The 22,815-nt window shown below is 45.5% G+C and overlaps 1 protein-coding gene across 9 annotated transcripts in view; it reads left to right on the forward strand.

The window, feature by feature from the left end:
* The window catches only part of CREB5 (cAMP responsive element binding protein 5), a 495,995-nt gene that overhangs the window by 180,859 nt on the left and 292,321 nt on the right, over nucleotides 1-22,815 (forward strand). The window lies entirely within an intron of this gene.

A 22,815-nucleotide genomic window follows, 5' to 3' on the forward strand; every position in this document is an offset into this window, starting at 1 on the left:
AGTAGCAAGTCTTACATGGGCGTTGCATGCAGAAGACAAAAGTCAAAGAGACAATAGGCAAATAATCATAGCAGGAGGAGAGGGGGGTTTCATTTGATTTTGACAACCTGGGGTAAAATCTTCCCAGTAGAACGCCACCAGCATCACAGTTACTTTCCAGTCGTATTATTGAACAGCTGTTAGTGTTGAGACAAATGATTGAAATGTATGTGTGGATTATTTGTTCTTAATAATAAATGTAGAAAATCGACTTTATGAATGCCCCACAATATATTCAGTTTATTGTAATGTTGTGCTTGTATTTTAAAATCACAATAAAGTAAAGGAAACGGGGTCACAAGTAAATGTGATAATTAGCATTTTCCCCATCGTTACGATAGAGCATTATTGAATGCCCACGATGTACTAAACAACAAATTAGGCACGTTCCACGAACAGAGACTTAAAATGTGGAAGTTGGTTGAAAGGAAGGGCTGGCTAAGTTGTCACGGATTCTGAAGTTCCAGCTGTTCCATCCGGAGGAGACATTTTAAAAGGCTCTGGTATTTCAAAACCTTCGAATCCTCCTGTATGTGAAATTATAATAATCCCTCGACCAGACTTTTCATGTCACATTCTTACATCCAGAGAGTCAAGGGCTTGCACTGAGTCTGTACCGCTTTAGGAAACATCATGATAATTGGTGAAGGAGACAAGAGAGGTATGAAATCTCAATCAACTCATTTTATTTGTATAGGGTTACTTTGTCATGCGTACCTGATACAGCCACTTCCCTCGCCCTCCAAGTGACATGAAAGGCTCCCCCGCCCCTTTTAAACAAATACTTACTTAGCACTTGTTAGCCAGGCGCTGTTCTGAGCACTTAAAAATTCAAGTCAAGAAAAATAGAAGGCATATGTTCTATAATTCACTGCACTAGAAACGTATTTTTTAAAAATGAAAATAACAAGGGCAAAGAAGAACCCAAAAGTCTAGTAAATTTCCTCTGGTTGAATAATAAATTTAGCTCTCCTGGTAGACAGGGCATGTGTGAAAGACCAAGGGATTAATAAATTCATTCATTCCTCAAGAGAGTCAACGTTGGCTTCTTAGATTAAAACTGAACTATAAGAAAGATGTGTACTGGTTCATTTTGGTTCGTATTGTTTTCATTTCCGGTAGAATGCTTTTAACCAAAGTATGTGCCCTTGATTTTCTTATAGACATTTACCGAGGACAGCGTTAGGAAGCCCATGGTAGGGGTGTGGTTTTAGATGTTCTCCTTTGCGTAGTACTCATGATCTTCTATATGAAGCCCCATGGGAGGAAATTCTTGCAGGTCTGGATTCCAGGAAATACTTTGCTTCCCCCAAAGGAACTGAAATATTTTGTCCTCATGGACATGAGAATCCTGTAACTGGTTCTGTTTCTCTTTTCGCTTTGACTGTTCGGTTAACAGAAAGCCAAGTTTACTGCTTAACTTTGAGAACTTTTTAGAACACTATGATGAACATATTTTACTTCTCCCCAGACTAGACTTTCAGTTCTAGTTTATATTTCCTCTGGTCCTGATTTTTAATTTGAAAAACATTTCTATGCTATACATTTTTTTTTGGCAAATTGCTTTTGAGTCCTTGTGGGTTGAGAACGAGTATAAATAATTAAACTTTAAAAAATTCAAGTAATTTGGCAAGCAAAGTTGAGAAAAAGACTATTGTAGTTGTAGAAGCACATATTTTAAACACATCCTTAAAACATTTTTAAAAAGTGTCTTTTGAATGTTGCTTTTAGCCATGTGCTGGTTTTGTGATGGGTGTTTGGGTGAGGGTAGTCAGTTTCCCTCATGGTTTTGGGGTGGGCATCTCAAACCCCAACTTTACTTGTACACCAGGAAAGCTGGACAGCATTCAGGCTGTTGAGCTGTCCTCTCCCCTTGCCTCTTTCAAATCAGAGGGGCCAAATCCAGCCTTGGATGGCCTTGGCTTCTCGAGACCTAATGCACAATGACTTATCCCGCAGCCAAGTGGGCTGGGTTGGTGGCTTCTGCGTGGCATTTCTTTGGAAGCCTCAGGTGGATAAACGAAAGGTAGGGGATTGTCTCCAATCTAGCAGCATAGGTTTGTGCCACCTTTGACCCCACTTCTCTAACTACCAACATCTCTGGCACACTGCCACCCACAGCCCCTGCTTCATTTCTTCATCCCTTGCTTGCAAAGGAGGAATACAAGCTCTTTATTCAAAGCCAATCTTATTGTTATATATTATATTTTGTATGCAGTGCTGTCTTCTACTTCCTTCTGCTTCACATTCAGATAATTATTTCTTTTTAAATGTACATCTCCAACCTTCTTCTGGTTTCTTTTCCTCTGGGTATAAGTACTTTATTTTTTTATTTTTTTATTTTTAAAAATTTTTTTTCAACGTTTTTTATTTATTTTTGGGACAGAGAGAGACAGAGCATGAACGGGGGAGGGGCAGAGAGAGAGGGAGACAGAATCGGAAACAGGCTCCAGGCTCCGAGCCATCAGCCCAGAGCCCGACGCGGGGCTCAAACTCACGGACCGCGAGATCGTGACCTGGCTGAAGTCGGACGCTTAACCGACTGCGCCACCCAGGCGCCCCTGGGTGTAAGTACTTTATACAAAAATATCGGAAGATTTAGGCTGGTCCTTCCCTCCACCTCTAACTTTCTAGCTGCAGTTTTATCTAGAACATTCTGTTCAAGAGCAAATAGAGAATTGATCCTTGCTTGTTAGCCCATTTGGCCATCCATTGGGCAAATTCCTATTCTAGGGACTATCTCTAATCCTGACAGCCTTCTCCAAAAATGTATCAATGTATGTATAGAATGAGGACAGGCTAGAGGCAGGTCATGACAATGGAAAAAGCCCTAATATCTGTATCTGTATCACATGTAGAAAGCAACACATTCCACAGTTACCCAATCGTCCACATAAGTATAAGCTCACGGTTTCAAAACTCTTTAATAAGAGGTGTTTTTCCCTTGAAAAAGCATCCATCACTAGCAGGCGTCACAAATCTCAGTTTGTCTGTGGCTTAGAAGTCAGGGTCGTCTATGTCCTGAAACAGTTGAGAAGCTTGTGCTCATGATGTATTCATTCAGTAAATCTTTTTGAGTGCTCATCACGTGCCAGGCACTGTCTGAGCCTTGATGAATATACCCACGGACTAAAGCTAATTAAAAACAAAACCCTGCCTTCAGGCAGCTTGCTTCTCATGGGTAAGACAGACAATAAGTAAAAACAATAGAACATATAACGTGTCAAAAGGTGATAAGTGTTATAGCAGGAAAGGGGCAGAATGAGTGTCGGGGGTGGTCACCGGGTTGCCGGTAAGTGGACACATGCGGCAGAGACCCGAAGGAGGAGAGTGGAGCTTTGCTTCAGAGCAGGTGTGTGTTGAGGAGAAGAATGTTCCAAGTGCAGAGAGCAATGAGTCAAAGCTCTAAGGCTGGAGGACGCTCTGTGGGTTGGAGGAATCGCAAAGAGGAGAGTATATAATAAGCTAAAGAGTGGGCACCAGGAGGGCAGATTCCAGAAGGTCTGCGGCCTCCAGATTTTTCTCCCGGTGAGATGGGGAACCGTAAAGGGTTTCAAGCAGAGGAGTGATAGGATCTGACTTATATATTAGAAAGTTCACTTCAGCTGCTGAGTTGAAAGTAAACTGTTGCAGGACAAGAGCTGGGAGAGAGCAGTTAAGGAGACTAAAGGAAGAATCTAGATTAAAGGTGATGTTGGATTGGTCCAAGGTGGAGACGGAGGAAGTGGTTCCATTCTGGGTCTATTTTGAAGATAGAGTCAACAGGATTTGCTGATGATCTGGGGAGTAATAGCAAGGATGGAATCAAAGGTGAACCAGGTTTTTGGCCTAAGCGACTGGAAGTATGGGGAGTTGCCTGTGGGAAGAGCCAGTTTGAGGGGAAGACCGTGGAGACTGTTTTTTTTTTTTTTTTTTTGACTTCAGTGGAGATATGGAACCGGCACGTGGGTATAGTGGTCTGTAATTCAGAAAGAGGCAATTCGTCTTGAGATATGAATTTGGGAGTCACTGGCCTGTAGATGGGGTTTAAATACATGAGACTTGATGGAATCGCCTGAGCCAGGAATCCATGGCGATGAAGTGGAGAAGGTCTCAGCATGGAACTTGGCGGACTCCTCCCGAACCTCCAGGAAAGAGTATTCAACTCTCCTCAGTGGCCAGGGCTGACACAGACGACCCTGAGGCGTGAAGAATCAAGTCCAGTACAGAACCCTACCGGTAATACTGAATAGACTCTAGTAACAGTTGGCAGTTAGCATGCTGATTTCATTTTCCGTGTCAGAGGCGAAAAAAAAACAGAAACAAAAACAAAAAAGATTTTTAAAAAGAGAAAAATAAAGAGGAAGGTGAGTTGACCTAATTTTAAATTTGATTTTTAAAAGACGGATGGAATAATGCATGCGTAGGAAGCGGGATATAGCTTCATCATATGATAATAATTGTCTGGGAGTGCGTGCGTGTGTGTGTGTGTGTGTGTGTGAGTGTGTGTAAGGGGAGTTGAGAGGACTAGAAATGAACTCCTTTGTCTTGCTGAGAGAAATATAACATTACAGCCTCACGTGGTGAAGGACCCTGAAGATGAAAAGCACGGTGTGTAAGTGCTAAGTGTTGCTCTCCTCCCATAGGACCTAAATTTGACTCATCATGCTGATGCAGCAATAGCAAATTAGGGCATTTCCATGCTCTAGAATTCCTACCCAAATGATGAAAAGTGCAGTCTATTCCCAGAGGGGATTGACTGTTTAACACATGGGAACAAGGGACAAGCTACAATCTTAAGATCTTGGATCCCAGCTCAACAGGAGTCACGGAACAGGGCACGGCCAGGTCAGCCTCAGCTCAGAAAAGTAGGCGGCTCAATCTGATTAAATTCTGTACCTGGAAATCATGTTACTCGACACCACCAGTTACTTGGGGGAGAGAGGGTGCAGAGAGGAGGCCCTCTGCCTTCGTCCACACTCTCTTGCTCTGTCAGCCCCTGGCTGGCACTGCTGCCTTCTGGGGAAGGTAGGATTGGTGCCGAATGGAAACGAAAAGAAACCCAGTTGAGCAAACTTGCAGCAGCTGCTCTGTTAACACGTTGCTTCTACGATATTTGTGTAAAACGGTCCCTCCTTGCAGATGTCTGGAGAAAAAGAATATTCTGAAACTTAAACTTGGTTTTACTCTGGTTTTGAAAATGTCGTCATGCTTGCTAAATCCTAGGAGATGAAACCATGAAACTGGTTTTGATCTTCTCGTGTTTTGTTTTGTTTTGTTTTGAATCAGCATGACTGAAAGGAAACCCCCACTAGCAATGCTCTAAGACATAACAACCTATTTCTTCCCCCATGCCAGTGATCGGAAAACCTAACCTTTATCTTGTAAGGATTCTTTTGGTCCTCCCATGTCAGTACACTACAAATGTAAAGCCTTTCAGCTGTCTCCTTATTGGTTTACATTATGCCCTCAGCTTGAGTGGACTTTGACACTGGAAGAGAGGTTGGCTTGGCCTTTGCATCCCACTCAGGGGAGCGACTAAACCCGTGGAAAAGACCGGAAGCTATTTCATGTGTTTCAGCTTCCTGGGATTTAGGGTTAATGCGTATAGTCTTTACCAGAGATTATTAAGAGTTGGCATCCACTGCCCCATATGTCAGCGAATCAAGATGTGATCTGAGGCTCTGCCTCAGTTTTAGAATGGGGTGGGGAATAAAAACTCAAAATAGAGTATTTTTTATTTAAAAAAAATTTTTGGCAGGGGCGCCTGGGTGGCTCAGTTGGTTAAGCTTCCGACTCCAGCTCAGGCCATGATCTCCTGGTTCGTGAGTTCGAGCCCCACATCAGGCTCTGTGCTGAGACCTCAGAGCCTGGAGCCTGCTTTAGATTCTGGGTCTCCCTCTCTCTCCCTGCCCCTCCCCTGCTTGCACTCTGTCTCTCTCATAGATAAATAAACATTAAAACAAATTTGAAAATAAATAAGTTTTTGGCAGAAAGGGCATCCTCAAAGTGGCAAAATGCATTGTCTGTTGCCTTGCAAAGAACAAGAACTTGATATCAAGTATATTTGATATGGATGATGGGGGAAGGCCCACGGTTTGGGGGAATACCGACCGAGAGGCGTGCTTGGTATTTGGCCATCTCCTCCCTTGAAGACTTTGTATATTTGGATGATTTGGGCTAAAATGGATGAATCCTCACAACGTAACTTGCACACTGAGGAAAAAATATGTTTATCTCTTGAACTGAGGATCTAATCTCTGATGCTAAATTATTTGGCAGTTCCTGGCTCCGCCTTTAGCCAGTGTTCTAATCTGAATTAAAAGGGGGTGGTGGCTGGGGGGCGGGACTTGCGGATAAATGTCTCAGCCTATGAGTGGCAGGTTTGATTGTTCTCTGAGTTCAGTATTAAGCCTGTAAGTTTTTGGTCCTGGGTCCTGTTGATAATTGCTAGCCCACGACACGTGTCCCACCAAGACGGAGGTCTCTGCCTGATGTCTTTGGGGAGAGTTGATCGCCAGGCTTCCAGAGGCTAAAGTCTGAATGAGAAACAGTTTGCATTCATCCCGTGCTGTGACGGGTGGCCTTGCACGAGGCACTTATGTTTCCACTTGAAGCTGTGCAGTGGAAGAGAATGGGAGGCTCAGACCGTGTTTAGGGTGTAACCGGAAGATTGCAAGAGGGAACCGGGTATTGACTTTGAGAACCGCTTTTTGTGTTGGAATATCACAGAATAAATTAGTATTTTCTTGCACCAGTATTTCCTGTTCAGTTGTGACAGGGAACAGCAATGATCAAAGTACTTAGGTACTCACGAAGCGTATTCAGGCCCACGGATGCCACTTTGAACATGTTGTTAATAATTTGATTTTGGTCCCTCTAGTTCACAGGGAATAACTATAGGTGATTATACCGGTACTATGTTCCCCATTTAAATGCAGAGGAATGAACTATCAAGAGAGACAGAGCGTTGATAGGCCTTCCCCACGGAGGGCCGGAGGGCCGGTGGTAAGGCTCTTCTCTCTGCTTTGTCTCTGCCTCCTTGTCTTTTGGCTGTATCCCCTCCCAGGTGGTTTCTGCTTACACCTCTTCTTCAGAAAACTCATAAATTCTCATAGCGTAACAATCAGCTCCACCAGACAATTCCTTCAACTCTACATCTAGTCTTCAGACTTGAATATTAGCCTCCAGTCTGCAGCTGCTACCCATGTTCCCATCGAACACCCCGCCGCTACTCCCAACTGCCCGCCAAGTGTACTCAGAGCCTCCTCGTGCAAACCCACTGCCTTGTCAGAGGCATGTGTCCCCCCGCCGCAGGAGTCCGTTTTGCCTTCCAAGCCTCCTTTGCCCCAGCAACTTTCTTAGGAAAGAGACCTCCTCTCTTCCCTTTAGTTTTCGTTTCTGTCACCTCAAGTCTAGACCGTCATCACTGCCTACCGGGTCATCGCTGTGAATTCCAAGAAAGTTTCTGACCGCTAACCTAACTTGAAAGAAATACCTCGCGTTAAGCCTTGCAAAATTGAATGTGTTTTTTAAGCAATAAAGAAACTAACCGAAGTGTTTACAAGTAAAAAAAAAAAAACACAATTGCAAACATTTAGAAAAAAATTGTATTTTACTTCTGACTTGTGGTTAAGTTCAAAGTTCCTCCAGGCACTGTGATTGTTAAAAGGTAGAGGGGTTGGTGTGGGATGTCGTAGGTATTAAAAGGAGTTATGTTGGGAGCTGTTGAGCATAGGCTTGATTCTATGACATTCTATGCATGGAATGCACCTAAAAGGAACAGTGCAGGGATGGGCGGGCATGGAAGTATACTGAAGAAAGGACTCCAAAAATAGCCCCAAACACAGTGGATCCCTGGAGCTCCTTGGGCACCAGCATCAACCCAGACTTGGGCTGTGAGGACCACTCATTTGGCCTGCCTTCCCATCAGGTGGCCTTACTGTAGCTGAAAATCAGCCCAATTGAATTACTTGTCTGGAAGCTCCTCACTAAAACAATTATGATGCTTCGCTTTAAGGGCGCCGAAAAGGACGGCTTTTCCCAGGAGGACACTTTCTCAACAGGGTGATTTTTCTATCCCAGGTTGGGTTGGGTCCTCAGCTAGTTAAGAATCGTTTCTTACCTGTCCCGAGGCAGCCAGGCTGGGATTTCAAGGTATTAGCCCAAATGGAATCACAACAGAGAATTGATGCTCTCCTCTGAAGGAGTCAGTTTCCAGCTGTGAGTAATTCAGGACTCGAAACCCGCCAGACAGGCACGGGGAGGCGGGTGTGTACCTGGGCATGGGAGGCCTTTGCATCTGCAGAGGAAGCTTACGCTGTCCTCTGTGAGGCCCTGCATTAATGCTCCCAAAGGCAAGCAGGAAAACAGATCTGTTTTCAGGACCGGATTAAAAACGAAATGACTTAAAGATGAAGCTTCCGTTCTAGGCAGAAAACAGCACTCACATTTGGAAAATTGGGCCAAATGTTCGACTCCTCGTGCATCTGTAGCGAAGAATCACTTACCTGGGCCCCTCGCAGAGATGTGAGAAAAAAAAAATTGACATTGTAAAAAGAGAATAGGAAAATAATATAATGGTTGCAAGAGTCTCTGCCCCCATCATCTCATAAATCCAGGTGAACATTAAGTATGGTCCAGAGCAGGTATGGGAGTGATTTACTCCGGGAACCCTGCTTCAGCATTTGTGTGTTGTTAAGTTATTTCCATACTGATAAGGCTGAGGCCAGGAACTGGGATTCCGAGCATTCCTCCTGTCCATATTGCCAGCATGTTGGTTATCGACTCAAACCTGCAGCGCAATTACTGTTTTTAGCCTCGGAACACTACTCGGACATTTTCCTTGTTTTTTGTTCTTGTTTTTGTTTCTTGTTTTTTGTTTGTTTGTTTTTTACCCAAAGATCGCCAAAGCCCAAGGGCCTAGGAAATAGTGTTGTTCCCCCCCCCCCCCCTTGAATTACGTGTACCACGTTCTTACACTTTGGGGAACTAGCTGTTGTGGTGACCTGGGAGGGGGTCGTTCACAGGCTGGTTGGATGGGAGATGCAGTCAGGCCATCCTCGTGGGTAGCCACACGCAACCTGCTCCTTGATATTCGGCTGCGACGAGCCTCACACCCCAAATATGACGGGATATCAGCGGCAGGGTTTCTAGAACGTTGCTGGACTTCACTTTGTTTTTTTGCTTTCCGGGATATTAAAGGCTATTTTTAGCCTGTTTGAACCTGTGACTCTTCTGTGTGATGAGGCCAAATTCGCTCATCTGGCTCTAGATTGAGATGGGTTGCCGAAAGACTTTACCCTCCGCATCTCCTCTAAGCGTGTGCTTTCTAACAAAACGTTCTAGCGTTGGCGAAACCAGACTGTTGTGTAGGTGGATGGTATTTTGACCTTTGACCTGAAGGCGAATGCGAGCTGTTTCATTTCACAGTGTTGGAGCTAGAAGAAGGGAGAGACCCACCTGCAAGCTCTCCCTTCATTGTCTGGCACCGTGGGGGGGGGTCCCCAGTTCCCTCTGTGGAGTGGGGTGAACCCCACATTTTGCATTTAGGGTGGCTGCAGTCTCAGCCATCCCATGGATCTGAGTTATGTGCAGGGCACGCCATCTGCTACACGGAAACTTTGAAAGTTGATCACGGTGCTTGTCTGCACCCTTAGCCTGAGTCGGTGCCAGGCACCGCCCTTTTCTGTGGCTTTATGTTTGGGTGGGGGCTTGCTTGGGCTCTGCGAGCAGTCATGTCCCCAAAGAAGAAAAGCAGTCGTGTTCCGTGTGGATGTCAGGTTGATTGGCTGCAGATGATGCAGCACTGGGCCTTGTGAATCACTGTCATTCCCAAAGAACCCGTCCCCTTTTTGGCTTCTCCTCACATGATTTGTTATGCACAGAGCTTAGGAACTTTCCCAGAGGATTTATGAACGTGAGGCTTTTGTTGGATTTGTTGGCACGGTGGGCCCGGGCGTTCCTGTTCTTTCCAGGGGAAGCCTGGAATCTGTAGTGCTCTAGAATGGAGAGCGCAGGCGAGCCCCACCCTTGTAGCCCCACCTGATTGGTCCCCAAGTGGCAGAAGAAGCCATTCCGGAATTCTGGCGGCCCCTTTGCGGGATGATGTGCCAAAGCGTGATGTGGGCGCCCCGTGCTGCCGGTCCACCTGAAAATGGCCTTGCACCACTTCCGGTGCTATTGGTAACAGCCCAGGCGCGGGTTGTGGAGAAGTAACGAATTCAGGACGGGGGCAAGAAATCCCGACCCCACTCCGTCACTTTCTAAACGCACGGCTTTATTGTCTACACCGGGCCTTTTGACAACCTTGGGATTACACACATACATAGTTCGAATATATTGAGAGCTGGAGAATAAAAAAATAAAGCTCATTCTCAGGTAGATGGTGTTAGATGCACACGTCGCCGCAGCCTCTCACCTTGAACATTCTTTCTGATGTTGACTGAAATAAGTGGTCGAAGAAGGGTCCTGGGGACACAACCTCAAACTCCGTATTCACAGAGATAATACCGCAGTGGTGACATTGCTGCCTGAAGGAGCATCTCTTTTCCCGCACAGTGGGGTGGGGAGGATAGTTTTTGTCCTAGATCTCTGCTAGATTTTTTTTTTTTGCCTTCATTTGTATCACAATAATGCACACCTACCTGCGTACCTGTTTTAGGCAAAGTGGGAAATCCAGGCTTTGTGAATAATTCCTCATCGTGCTGACCGCTACCTAGAATTGCCTCCAGTGTCCAACACCAGCTTTAACAGACACTTAATGTCAAGAGCATAGCTACCTGCTGCCCTGCCTCGTGAAGATGCCACAACCGATTTGCCCACCAAGCGTGAGCTTACGAGTCGACTGACCGTTAGTGGTGATAGATTTGCACGGCTCCAAACACATGTGCCCTCCCTCAGACCCCCTGGTAGCCGGAGGCACATATTGCCAGACAGCTGGCCAGGGCCAGGGGTGCAGTCTGTGATCGCGGGGGAGAGGAGCCGCTTTGACCTCATTAGCGCTGTTCTAATGGAGTGCTACAGGCACAGACTAGAGCTACCAAGGCCGCACTCTTTTTTTTTTTTAAAAAAAATTTTTTTTTCAACGTTTATTTATTTTTGGGACAGAGAGAGACAGAGCATGAACGGGGGAGGGGCAGAGAGAGAGGGAGACACAGAATCGGAAACAGGCTCCAGGCTCTGAGCCATCAGCCCAGAGCCCGACGCGGGCTCGAACTCACGGACCGTGAGATCGTGACCTGGCTGAAGTCGGACGCTCAACCGACTACGCCACCCAGGCGCCCCAGGCCGCACTCTTAATACAACGGGCTGGTGCATTTTACAGAAAACAAAAACAAAAACAAAAACAAAAACAGTCAGCTTACCACACCGATGGAATAGCCCAAGCATCCTTCTCTTTTCTGCGATTTTAGATTTTTGCCCTCCCTGGACTCTGTTGCCATTTGACAAAATCTCACGATGCCACAGCCAACCTGCCTGAGTCACGTGGCGGTGGTTCGTTGTAAAAAGTATCGAGAGTCTCACGTCTGTGCTTCAGTCGCCCTGCAAACGGCCATGTCGAGAAATGCCTGGGAAGCCCAGATGGGACAGGCGGGCAGATGTGTCTGTGATGTCCGCGTCTGGGGTGCTGTGAGAAGGGAGGGCACGAATGGTGCTTTGTGTGTATGCGAGGAGTGGCTCGAAAGGGACTTAGCCCCTAGGACACTTTGCTGGGGTGCTTTGTGGGATTTATTCAGCTCATCCTCCTGGACTTACTGGCGTTTTATCAAAGAGTCAATACCACTCCAACAGAGGCATGCCCTGCGAGTATAGAACGGTGGGCTCAGAGCAGTGCTCAAGCATCCGTTTATGACTTACTGTGCTCACATGCTTTTATCCAGTTCCCCCTGCGTTTCGAAGTCACGGCACTTACTTCCTCATCCCCTGCTCGGGGTGTCTGTGAAGGCTTTCTCTTTCAAGTCTGCCGCTGAGACCATTTGACATATTAGCCGGTCGGAGAATGAGGTGGGAACCAAGCTGACTAATATTTGCATTTGCGTTTCCTACCCGTGGAAGAGAAGAAGGAGACGGAGTCGGATTTGTAAAGTGGTCCCCATTTTCCACAAGCCCTTGGCAGAGGTGACCTACACCGAGTGCCAGATGCCTTTCCCAACAGCTGTTTGGTGATTCCGTGTCACCGGGCTCACTGTAAAATCAGGCATATCCTTTTAATTACCTGTTCATATTTCAGCGATGCCGAGCTCTGTGGCACGGGGAGAGGGGATAAACCTTCATTGTAATGGATTTTTAGTAAGACTATCTCTGAGATAAGAGTCCTAAATCTTGGCAGTCTCTTTAGAGCACACACTTTGTGATTGCACACAAATTCTTGGTTCCCCAGAGCCGTGTTGTAAATGGAGTGCACTGTACAGGGCTGGGTAATAAGATACTGCAGATACATTTGAGAGCAAGGTGCACTTTTGCTTTATTTATGAAGATAGACATGCTGGTTGAGGGCTTAATCACAGCTGATAAATCATTTTAAGAAAGCCTATTAGAACCATATGCTGATTTTTTTGCATTAATATAGTGTGTCTGTTTCCAGTCTAATAAGACAGGGTTTGCTCTCATGCTCTCCGTGTCTCTCCAGTGTGGACTATTTATCTGTTTAAGTGGTATCACTTGTGTGGGAGCATTTATCTCTTTAAGAGGTACCATTAATAAAAGAAGGCGAAAGGAAAGGGGGAAGGAAAAATGACTGAAGGCGCCCTTCGCACAATGCCTGGGTGCGCGCGCACGTGCACGTGCGGGTATATGTGTGTGTGTGTGTGTGTGTTTATGGTATTACAAAGGAAAGAGTCAAAAAGCTGAGAACAGGAAACATCTCAATTAGAGTTTCGGAAGACCATGGATTGGTCTTCAGTTGGCATAAGGTAGTCATTTCAGCCCAGGTGGTTATAATACCATAGTAAAAGATTATCTGAATACGGGTGTGTGTGTGTGTGTGTGTGTGTGTGTGTGTGTGTGCGTGCGTGCGCGTGTGTGCGCGCACACCCTGACATTTTGCTTACCTCACTTCTCCCCAAGCTAGCCGAGGTCTGCCCCAGGAATAGGTCCCAAGGCTCTTTAATGAGAGCCATATTGGGGCTCCGACTCTGAGCCAAGTTCTGTTTATCACTAATTGCAGGGGTGCCTTGCAGATCTTTTCTATTATTTCCTGATTATACCCCTGCTCTTTTTATTATCTTGCCAAAATCCAAACAGTCATAATTGCATGATTTATTGTTTATTTATAATCCCTTCTACTGCATCAGTCGCTGTATTTAATAGATTTTAAAACAGCAATGGCTTTTACTAAACGACCGGATTTCTTTTACCTTCCGCGGAGAAGTCATGTATTTGTGAATCTCACTTGGCATTCTTTAAAGCGCGTCCACATACTCCTCCAGAATCCTGTTTCTGACCGTATAAATAAGGGTTGTTTTTTGGTGCACGGAGAGAGCGTGTGTGCCAGGAAGATGTTTTAGGAAAGGATGTTAATTTATCCTTAGGATTATATCCAGGTTGGATTATATGACTTCTAAGTTTCTTTCCAACTCACAGTTTCCATGATTCTGTGAACACAGAGTTTAGACACAGAGATAAGTGAAAATCCTATTTTAGACAAATTTAGACATAGTGGGGAAATATGACACCAAAGTATGAAAAATGGAGATCCGAAACTGGCAATAATCAAAAATCAACCACCATTCAATGGGTACCTACTATTTGTCGGGCACAGTGCCAGAAGTTTTGAATACATAATTCCAGTTCTGAACCAGGCACCATCTCTGGGATGGTGTGAGCAACGTCCTCTTGCTGTGGGACATTTCCTTCCAGGCCTGGTCCAAGTGAGCACTGCTTTCCTGGAGTAAAACGAACATTTGTCGCATGGCGATGTATTTGGAACTGACATCGATTTTAATAGACTAATATCTGCTTGAACAACTGCCTCTGAGGAGAGCACGCTCAGAATGCTGCTGTGGTCTCCCAGGACATTGCCTTGAGATTCAGGGGTTGCTCTGCCATTATTTCTGATGTCATAGGAGTTTTGGCTGTAGGATGAAAAGTGATTGCTGGTATATAGGCTGTGGTCAATATTGTATACTTAAATGTTGGATTTTAAAGGACAGCCTTGCTGTACACCTTCTCTTCACCCCTGACTTCCACCACTGGAAATGTTTCTCTTATGTCCTCCCAGTTCAATCCAACAAACTTTTATTGAGGGCTTAATGTGTCCCAGGTGCTGTGCTAGGTGGGCCAGACGCCAAGGCTACATTCTAGTGGGGGAGCTGCTGGTCGTGGGGTATGAGGGAGCGTTTGGCTTTCTCGATGGGTTCTAAGCTCCTCTGGGATCGTATGTACGTAGAAACAGCAAGGACTGTGGCTACTCAGTTTCGCTGCATATTCTTCATGATCTGACTCTGACTTAATTTACCAGTTTTCTCTTTTGTGTCATTTTTTCCTCTTGTGTCTTTTCTGCTTCAGGAAAATGGAGTAAGTCTCCCTTCCCTAACCCTGTCTGTGGTTTCCCCACCTCATTGTGCTTGCCCATGCAGTTGTCTCTCCTTGGAAGGTTTCCTGCCAGGAAGGTCTCTTCTTGTTCCCCTCTTTTTTTTTTTTTTTTTTTTGAGAGAGAGAGAGCATGCACATGAGTGGGGGAGGGGCAGAGGGGGGTGGAGAGAGAGAGAGAGAGAGAGAGAGAGAGAGAGCGAGAATCTTAAGTAGGCTCCACTCCCAGCATGGAGCCTAACATGGGACTCAATCCCATGACCCTCGGATCATGACTTGAGCTGAAATCAAGAGTCGGACGCTCAACTGACTGAACCACCCAGCCGCCCCCGTCCCCCTTCTTTGACCAAATCTAATCCATCCATGAAAGCCTATGTGGAATGCTACCACCCCTGTGAAGCATTCTCTGCTTTCCCCTCACCTGAGGCGACCTTGGCCTCCCTTGAATTCCCACATTGCTTTTGAAGCATTTCTTATGGCACTTTCAACTGCCTCTCTTGTGCTCTGGCGTTTGCTGTGTTTTCCTGTCTCCCCCTAGACGGTAAGCCATGCTGTCGCAAGGCTCTGCCTGCCCCTTTCTGTAACTCCCAGCCCCGTCACCTTATACACAGAAGAAGCTCCGTGAAGACTTGTTGGAGTGGGTGAATGAATGAGCGTGAATGAGTGAGTGGAGGTCCTTACACAGTAAGGTTACATTGCCTGGTTTCCCTGAAGCAAGGAGAACGGAAGTACCTTCTACCTCCAAGGAGAATAAGAGGTTCATTATCCACTTTCTTTTCAAGAAATTTGCCAATTCATGATGACTGAGCATGCAAAGTGTCCAATAACACAGTTATCGGTTAATAGCCATGTTGTGCAGAGAATCTTGCATTGAAAGCAAGAAGGCTTTGAATGAGAAATTATTCATTCAACAAAATTTTATATGGGTCAGCCATTGGGATACAATAAGACATCAGTCAAACTGCCGGCACTTATAATGAGGTGTAACAAATATGTTGTACCATAATAGTGTAATAGGGATAAACTAAGGATTTCCTAACCCATTATTGTGTGTGTGTGTGTGTGTGTGTGTGTGTGTGTGTGTGTGTGTGTGTGTGTGTATGGTGGGGAGAGTAGTAGGTATCAGTGATGGGTCTTGGTTAAGTAACCTAATCTATGAGCCTCGGTCTTCCTGTCTGTAAAATGGTGATAAAACCCAATGTGTAGGGTATCGTTGGTGATAAATGAAGCCTTTGTAAATCACTTAATGTATACACAGCAGTGCTCGGTAATTCTTGTCCTCTCCCCCTCATGATACATGTACCAAAGGATCAGAGGCTGCTGAAACTTTGATGCCAAGGTGGGATGGGATATTAAGCAAATACTCTACGCCCATACTTTTTCCTGGATTTTAGGTGGTAGTTGTGAGTCAGAAGTCCCTTGCGCCACTGCAGTGGGCCAAGAGACTGAAACCTTCCAAAGGCTTTAGTCAAAACTCAGAGGTGGGTTTAGGGTCTACAGCCCATACCCAGCAGGAGATAGTCTTTCTGTTGTTACAGGTGATTCTTATATAAATCAAAAGTCTCAGGGCTTCCCCAGTGTTTCCTTTCACAGCCCAGGTAATGCAGTATACCCACTATTTATTTTTAGGAAGATTTGGCAGATGTTGGCTAGGCCGACTTCCAGGTCAGAAAAAACGTCCAGGAATGATTTCTTCAGAGCGATATAATAGAAGTTCCCGTGGGACAAAGAGAAATTCAACCTTAACATCTTTAGAGCACACTTACCTCTTCCTCAGTTACTTATCCTGCTGATACCATCTCATTTTGCCTTCTTTGGCATGTGAATCACTTCCTGGAAAGATGTGCTTCTTCCAGGGTCTGGGGGTGTTTAGGACTACCAGAGTTTTGGTAACTTCAGAACATTGTTGGGAAAGAAAAATAAACTCTCTCTTTGGGCAGATCCACCATCAAGGCTGAGTTCATGGTTTAGGCAAGCTTGGCCTGAGTTTAGAAAACAGTCTGTGCAGCCACGTGGGCTGGCCACGCTGGGAATTGCAAGGCCGGGCACGCATAAAAGAGGTGCCGTCTGCCTGTTGGTCCTGGTCCCTCTGGGGTAGGGATCTAGGAGAGAATACAAGTCCGTTGCATAGGTCTGTGTTAGCTTGGAGCCTGGGTCCTGAACCATACAGTTCATTAATTCTTCTTTTCTTTTTGTTGTTGTTGCAAGTGTCGCAGACTTCGTGAGGCCCTCTGTTCTGTACTTGTGGTGTCTAATTCATCCGTTATCTTATGATACCTCTAACGGCAGGTGCTTGACATCTGGACACACACCCTGCACCCCTTGCCCTGAATGGGAAAATTGTGAAATACTGAATCTGCGATAGTGGCAGAATACTGACTTTTTCACTTTGTATCAGAGGAGGGCAACTCATCAGGAAGTCAGAGCTGAATGTCACACACCCTGCCCTTTTGTGAAAACCTGATTCGTCGCGGGGAGGCATGCCTACATGGGTCTTCCCAGTTTTCAAGAATGGGTTTGAGACCATTACAACCACAGCTACGATTATCCCTTCCTGAGCTAGAGCTGAAAGGCTCATTTTCTGCCCCAGTAAAAGCCTGTCCTCCTGTCTTTCCTCTTGCTACTGGACCAAATATCCAAAGGTCAGTGCCACACAAGCACTTCTGTTTCAGTGTTTACCAAAATGACTTCTTTGGAAAATTTCTTCTGAGAAATATGCTGCCTCAGGATCACCGGCATCATCTGGAAACTGGCTAAAAATACAAGTTCTGGGCCCCACTTGAGACCAATCCACTAAATCTGGGTAGGGCAAGTTCCAAAGTGATGCTGATGCTGCTGGGTTGGGGACCACACTTTGAAAACCACTGTTCTAAGAAAACCACTGCTGTAAGAATTCCCTTGTCAACTATGTTCACTGTTTGTTTAACACTGTCCTTCTCTTGGGGACCCACAATATCCATGGGCATTTTAAAGGCTTGAAGAAATTTTTCGAGAAAGAGACCCTGTTCAGCCCATTATGTTTCTAAATTATTATTTGAACCCAGAACCCGTTTCTTTCTGCAGAACAGCCATTAATGCCCCACAGAGCCGTAACCCATTGGAACCCACTCTGCAGGACTGTAAGGGAAGGAGCTAGCTTGAGATTTCCAGACTTATGGGTCACGTGCCCTTACGAGGTTACTTAGCTTTCCTAAGCCTCCATTTCTGTCCGCCTTGCAAAGTTGCAGTGGGGTTGAGGCCTAATCACACATAAAGGGTCTAGCACTTGGGATGTATTTGATAAAGGGAAGGTATGCTTTGTTTAGTTCCAGTCAGAGCTCTGCTGACATTTGCCCCACACGCTCTCTTTGAATGTACTGACGCTTTAGGACATTTTTAATGTGTCCAAAGATTTCTTGAAACTTGAGGTGTATAGTTTCGGTCTGTCTTCAAGTGAGAAGATCTTCACGATGAATGAGTCAGCATCATTTGTTCTCCAATTATTAAGGGGAGTATTTTCATGATGAAGAAAAACAACCAGCAGGGTGGTTTTGGAGGATGCCATGGCATCAAGAGCGTTTAGCATTTCGATTCTAAATTATGTGAAAGTAGCTTATGAGCTTCAATGTGGCATAAAGATGAGTGATTGATTGTCATTATTATTGCCTTAAGAATGTTTTAGGTTTAACAAAAAGGCTTGTCCTTGCAGAGTAGGGTGTTTCTCACCTTTCCAGGAAGAATATAGTATTTCTTTCCATTCTTTGGTCATCCTCTGGCCGTTATCCTTCTCAGAATTTCTTTGGGAGGGGCCTCCCTAACTTTAGGGCTGTTCTGAGCCTGTTACTTCAAGGTTGGACCCCAGAGAGGCAATGAGAGAGAGTAGAGCATCAAATGACTTTGCAGTAAGTCCCCCAAATCAAGGAAGAAGTCCATTTCTTCCGAGGCAACAAACCTGGAATCAGGGAATGCGATTTATGTGGAAAGGCAACGGATTCCCGGTGAGGAGCAGAGACACATGGGAGTGACCCTGAAGCCATGGTCTGGAGCACGCAGCTGGCTTCTATAACTTAGTTGTATGACCAGCTAGCCACCCCCACCCCCCACCCCAGAAGGAGATTTCCACCCCTGAATCCCGGGAAGGCGTGAACAGACCGTGAAGCTCCGTGAAGCCAGCGGCCCAGGGAGTAGATGCCGGGCTGGGAAGGGAGCCTTCTCAGCATGGCTCCCTGCAGGGATCCCTGTTGGCAGGAAGAAAAGGGTGGATCAGGAAAGTAGGGAAGAAGTGAGGCAAGGGGGAGAAAAAAGTCACAGATGTCCCAAGTTTCCACAATTTTATCAAAAAAGTTTCCATGACTCATCTCGTGACTTTTCCCCAAATTTAATATGATAAAACCACCACTCCAAGTATAATTAAGCTGCAATTACCCAAGAGTAAGAGGGTGGTGTATTTTAATCAACTTCTTCATTCCCTTAACCACCCAGGCCAAGGTGGAAAAAATAAAGAACAAAAATTGTCTCTTTTCCTTCTCCCACCCTGACTCCTCTTGCTCCGTGGCCCTCTAAAGGTATGTGTGTGGGGGTGCAAAACAGAAACATTCCAGAATAATTGCTTCCCACTCAAAAATAGTGAGGGGCGCCTGGGTGGCTCAGTTGCTTAAGCATCCGACTGTAGCCCAGGTCATAATCTCGCAGTTCCTGAGTTCGAGCCCTGCACCGGGCTCTGTGCTGGCAGTGCAGAGCCTGCTTGGGGTTCTCTCTCTCCCTTTCTCTCTGCTCCTCTCCCACCCGTGCGTGTGCGTGCTCTCTCAAAATAAATAAATAAACTTACTTTTTAAAAAGTAGTGAAATAAAGTGAGAACTGCATAGAGGGAGCTGTGGTTTGTTAACTCCACCCATCTTCAAGATACGTTTGCCTCCCACACACTTTGGATACCTTTTCGTCTGCCAGTCCCGTTTCCTTGATGGTGAGGATATTTGGAACACTGATAATAACAACTGCTTACCGAGCACCTAGTATGTGCCAGGTGTCTCGCAAACATTATCTCTTATCCTGATAAGAGGTCCACAAGGCGGGTGTTATCACCTACAGTTTTACTGATAAGAAACGAAGCTCAGAAATTCAGTTATTTGTTCTTGGTCTCCCAATGAGCAGGGATCTAAAATCAAGACCGTCCGATTCCCAGAGTCCCCTCTGATGCTGGAAGGCGCAGTGGAGAATGTAACAGGAACAAAAGCAGTCCAGATTTGCTATTACTGCTTTTGAATGCCTACAGACTGCTTGTCACAAGCTCTCAATCCACCAACTCTGTTTTCCTCACCACACTGGATAAGAAGGGTCATGCTTGACCTGGAAGGTGTTGAAAGACCTGCCGCTGCGTGCAGCTCATCGAAGGGGACAAGGTTCACCATTGCTGTGACCTGGGAAGGTGCTGTGGTCCAGCTGGACCCCTCTCTGGCCACTCAGGGGTAGCTCGGGCTGCTGTCCAGAGTGCACTAAGCCATAGCCAATGTCAAGGGCTCCTAACGTCCAAGCAGGAAACTGTGACTGAAAAGCTGAAAAAACATATGATCCCATAAAAAGCCGCCTCTGGGGAAACAAGCCATTAGTCAGCCTTATTTATTTATTTTTCCTTCTTGCTGCAAAGTTCAATACATACGAAGGAGCTGTGATTATCATATAAAAGGCTATGTAAAATCACCCTCCCTGTATGATGCTGGAGGAAACTTTACCCTGGCCCCTGGCCATGTTAGCTTTGTTTGTGTTCCTCAGATTCTGAATGCTTTGACCACAGTTGTGTCGGAGCACGAGTGTGTCTCAAAATAAATAAGCAGAGTGGAACTCTCTAGAGCCCCCTCTCATCTCCACCCGCATTTCTGCCTTTTATCCCTGTCTGATGACAGAGGCTGGAGGAACAGGGTGGCAGTGGCCTTATTAAGACAAGATCTTCTGCAGGAAAAAAATGTGCTTAATGAGCTTAGGAAATACCTTGTGGTCATGAAAGAGTAATAAAATTTCCGCTTTCTTGGGCGAGATCAGGAAACCTTGACTGTCCACTCAGTTTTTGCCAGTTTTACTTGAGAATGTACTTTTGGAAGATCGTGTGTGTGTGCGCGCGCGCGTGTGTTTTAATGCGTGGCAGGAAAGAACAATATAATCTCTTGAGGAAAGCTCCATGGTCCATCCATGGATGCAAGATAACCATGCCTCCTGTCTTGGTATTGGACATGTCTGGTGTTTTCCTCTTGCCATCTGTGTTAGTTTTCTAAGCCTACTGCAACAAAGTACCACAAACTAGGTGGCTTAGAACAATGGAAATTTATTGTCTCCCAGTCCTGAAGGCTGAAGGTCCAAGGTCAAGCTATCAGTAGCGTTGATTCCTTCTGAGGGTTGTGAGGGAGAACCTGCTGCATGCCTCTCTCCTAGCTTCTGGTAGTTTGCTCCACCCTTGGGGTGCTCCTTGGCCTGTAGATGCATCACCCCAATTTCTGCCTTCGTTTTCATATGGGTTCTCCTTGTGGGTGAGTGTCCAAATATCCCCTATTTGTAAGAAACTAATCTTATTGAATTAGGGGTCTACCCTATTCTGTCTTAATGATTACACCTGCAGTGACCCTGTTTCCAAATAAAGTCACATTCTGAGAGACTGGGGGCTGGGGCTTCAACAGATGAATTTGGGGATGGACATAATTTAACCTGACAGACTTATCCAAGGTCTCTTTTACATAGGAATTCTGAAAGTAGGCCAATAAAGAGGGGTGTGTGGACCTTAACTAAAAACAGGTTAAAATTTTATTGGTAGAGGGGCACCTGGCTGGCTCAGTCGGGGAAAGGTGTGACTCTTGATCTGGGGATTGTGAGTTCAAGCCCCACATTGGGTGTAGAGATTACTTACATAAATAAATAAAAAATTTAGAAAATAAAACCCTTAAGGGCACCTGGGTGGCTCAGTTGGTTAAATGCCTGACTCTTGATTTTGGCTCAGGTCATGATCTCATTCATGAATTTGAGCCCCACATTGGGCTCTGCACTGATGGCACAGAGCCTGCTTGGGATTCTCTCTCCCTCTCTCTGTCCCTCCCCCACTTGTTCTCTCTCTCTCTCTCTCTCTCTCTCTCTCTCTCTTTCTCTCTCAAAATAAATAAACTTAAAAAAAAATTTATTGGCCAAAAACTACTGGTTTAGTTTGAGACTTCAGTGTTTGCTTGTGAAGCAGGGCTTTGTAGGGCTTGGGAGCAGGTAGTACCACATCATGAGGACAGTCAGATAGTCCTGAGAAAAGATCCCTGTGGTCAGAAACTGAGGCCTTCTGCCAACACAGCTGTATAAGTGACCCATCTTGGAAACATCTCCCAGCTCCAGTCAAACCTTCAGATGAGTGCAGCCCCAGCCAATGTCTTGAGTGTAATCTCATGAAAGATTGTGAGCCAGAAGCACTCAGCTACATCACTAGTGAATTCCTGACCTAGAGAAACTCTGAGGTCAGAAATATTTATTGTCTTAAAAAACTAAAAAGTTTGGGGGCAATTTGTTATGCAGCGGTGGAGGTTTAATGTAGCACCTGCTACCCCACCCCTGGAAAAACAAAACTGTATTTACTTTGTGAGCGGTAACTTGAGCAGAAGGATCGTATAAGGACAAGAGCACAGGGTTCTGAGCCAAGCTATCTCTGTACACATTGCGGCATCTTCCAGCTGTGTGGTTTGGGGGAAGTTACTGTACCTCCCAGCTTTAGTTTTCTCATCTGTAAAATGGAATGATAATAATAGTACCCACCCCATAGGAAATAGTTCATATAAACAGTAATTGAGAACTGCGTTCGCACATAGTAAGATTAATTCCCTGTTTTTGAGAACACAGGGCTGGGAAAACAATACTTAAGCCATGAAATGTCTTATAGTTGAATTAGGGTGCATGTTGGAAGAGGCAACCTTTCAGAACTTGTGTAAGGTAAGACTGATTTCATAACCTATCTTCTTCAACCTTTGCAAATGTATGAACCTACGAAACATTAGGAGAAAAAGTAACTGGCCCTCATTACAGAGGAGATCTTGAGACTAGATAGCTTGGTCGGGGGCATTACACACGAGAAAACAGTGATTGCTGTTGCTGTCCCAACAAAGTGTCTGTCCTTCTCTCCTTTCATTGATACCTGTACTTTACATGGAGATGGTGACCCAAGTCATAGTGTTAAGAATTCCTATCAGAAAGTGCCACATGGGGGACGCTTGGGTGGCTCAACCTATTAAGCATCTGACTCTTGATTTCCACCCAGGTCATGATTTCAT

Source organism: Felis catus, chromosome A2 (genome assembly GCF_018350175.1).
Source record: "Felis catus isolate Fca126 chromosome A2, F.catus_Fca126_mat1.0, whole genome shotgun sequence".
Lineage (NCBI taxonomy): Eukaryota > Metazoa > Chordata > Mammalia > Carnivora > Felidae > Felis > Felis catus.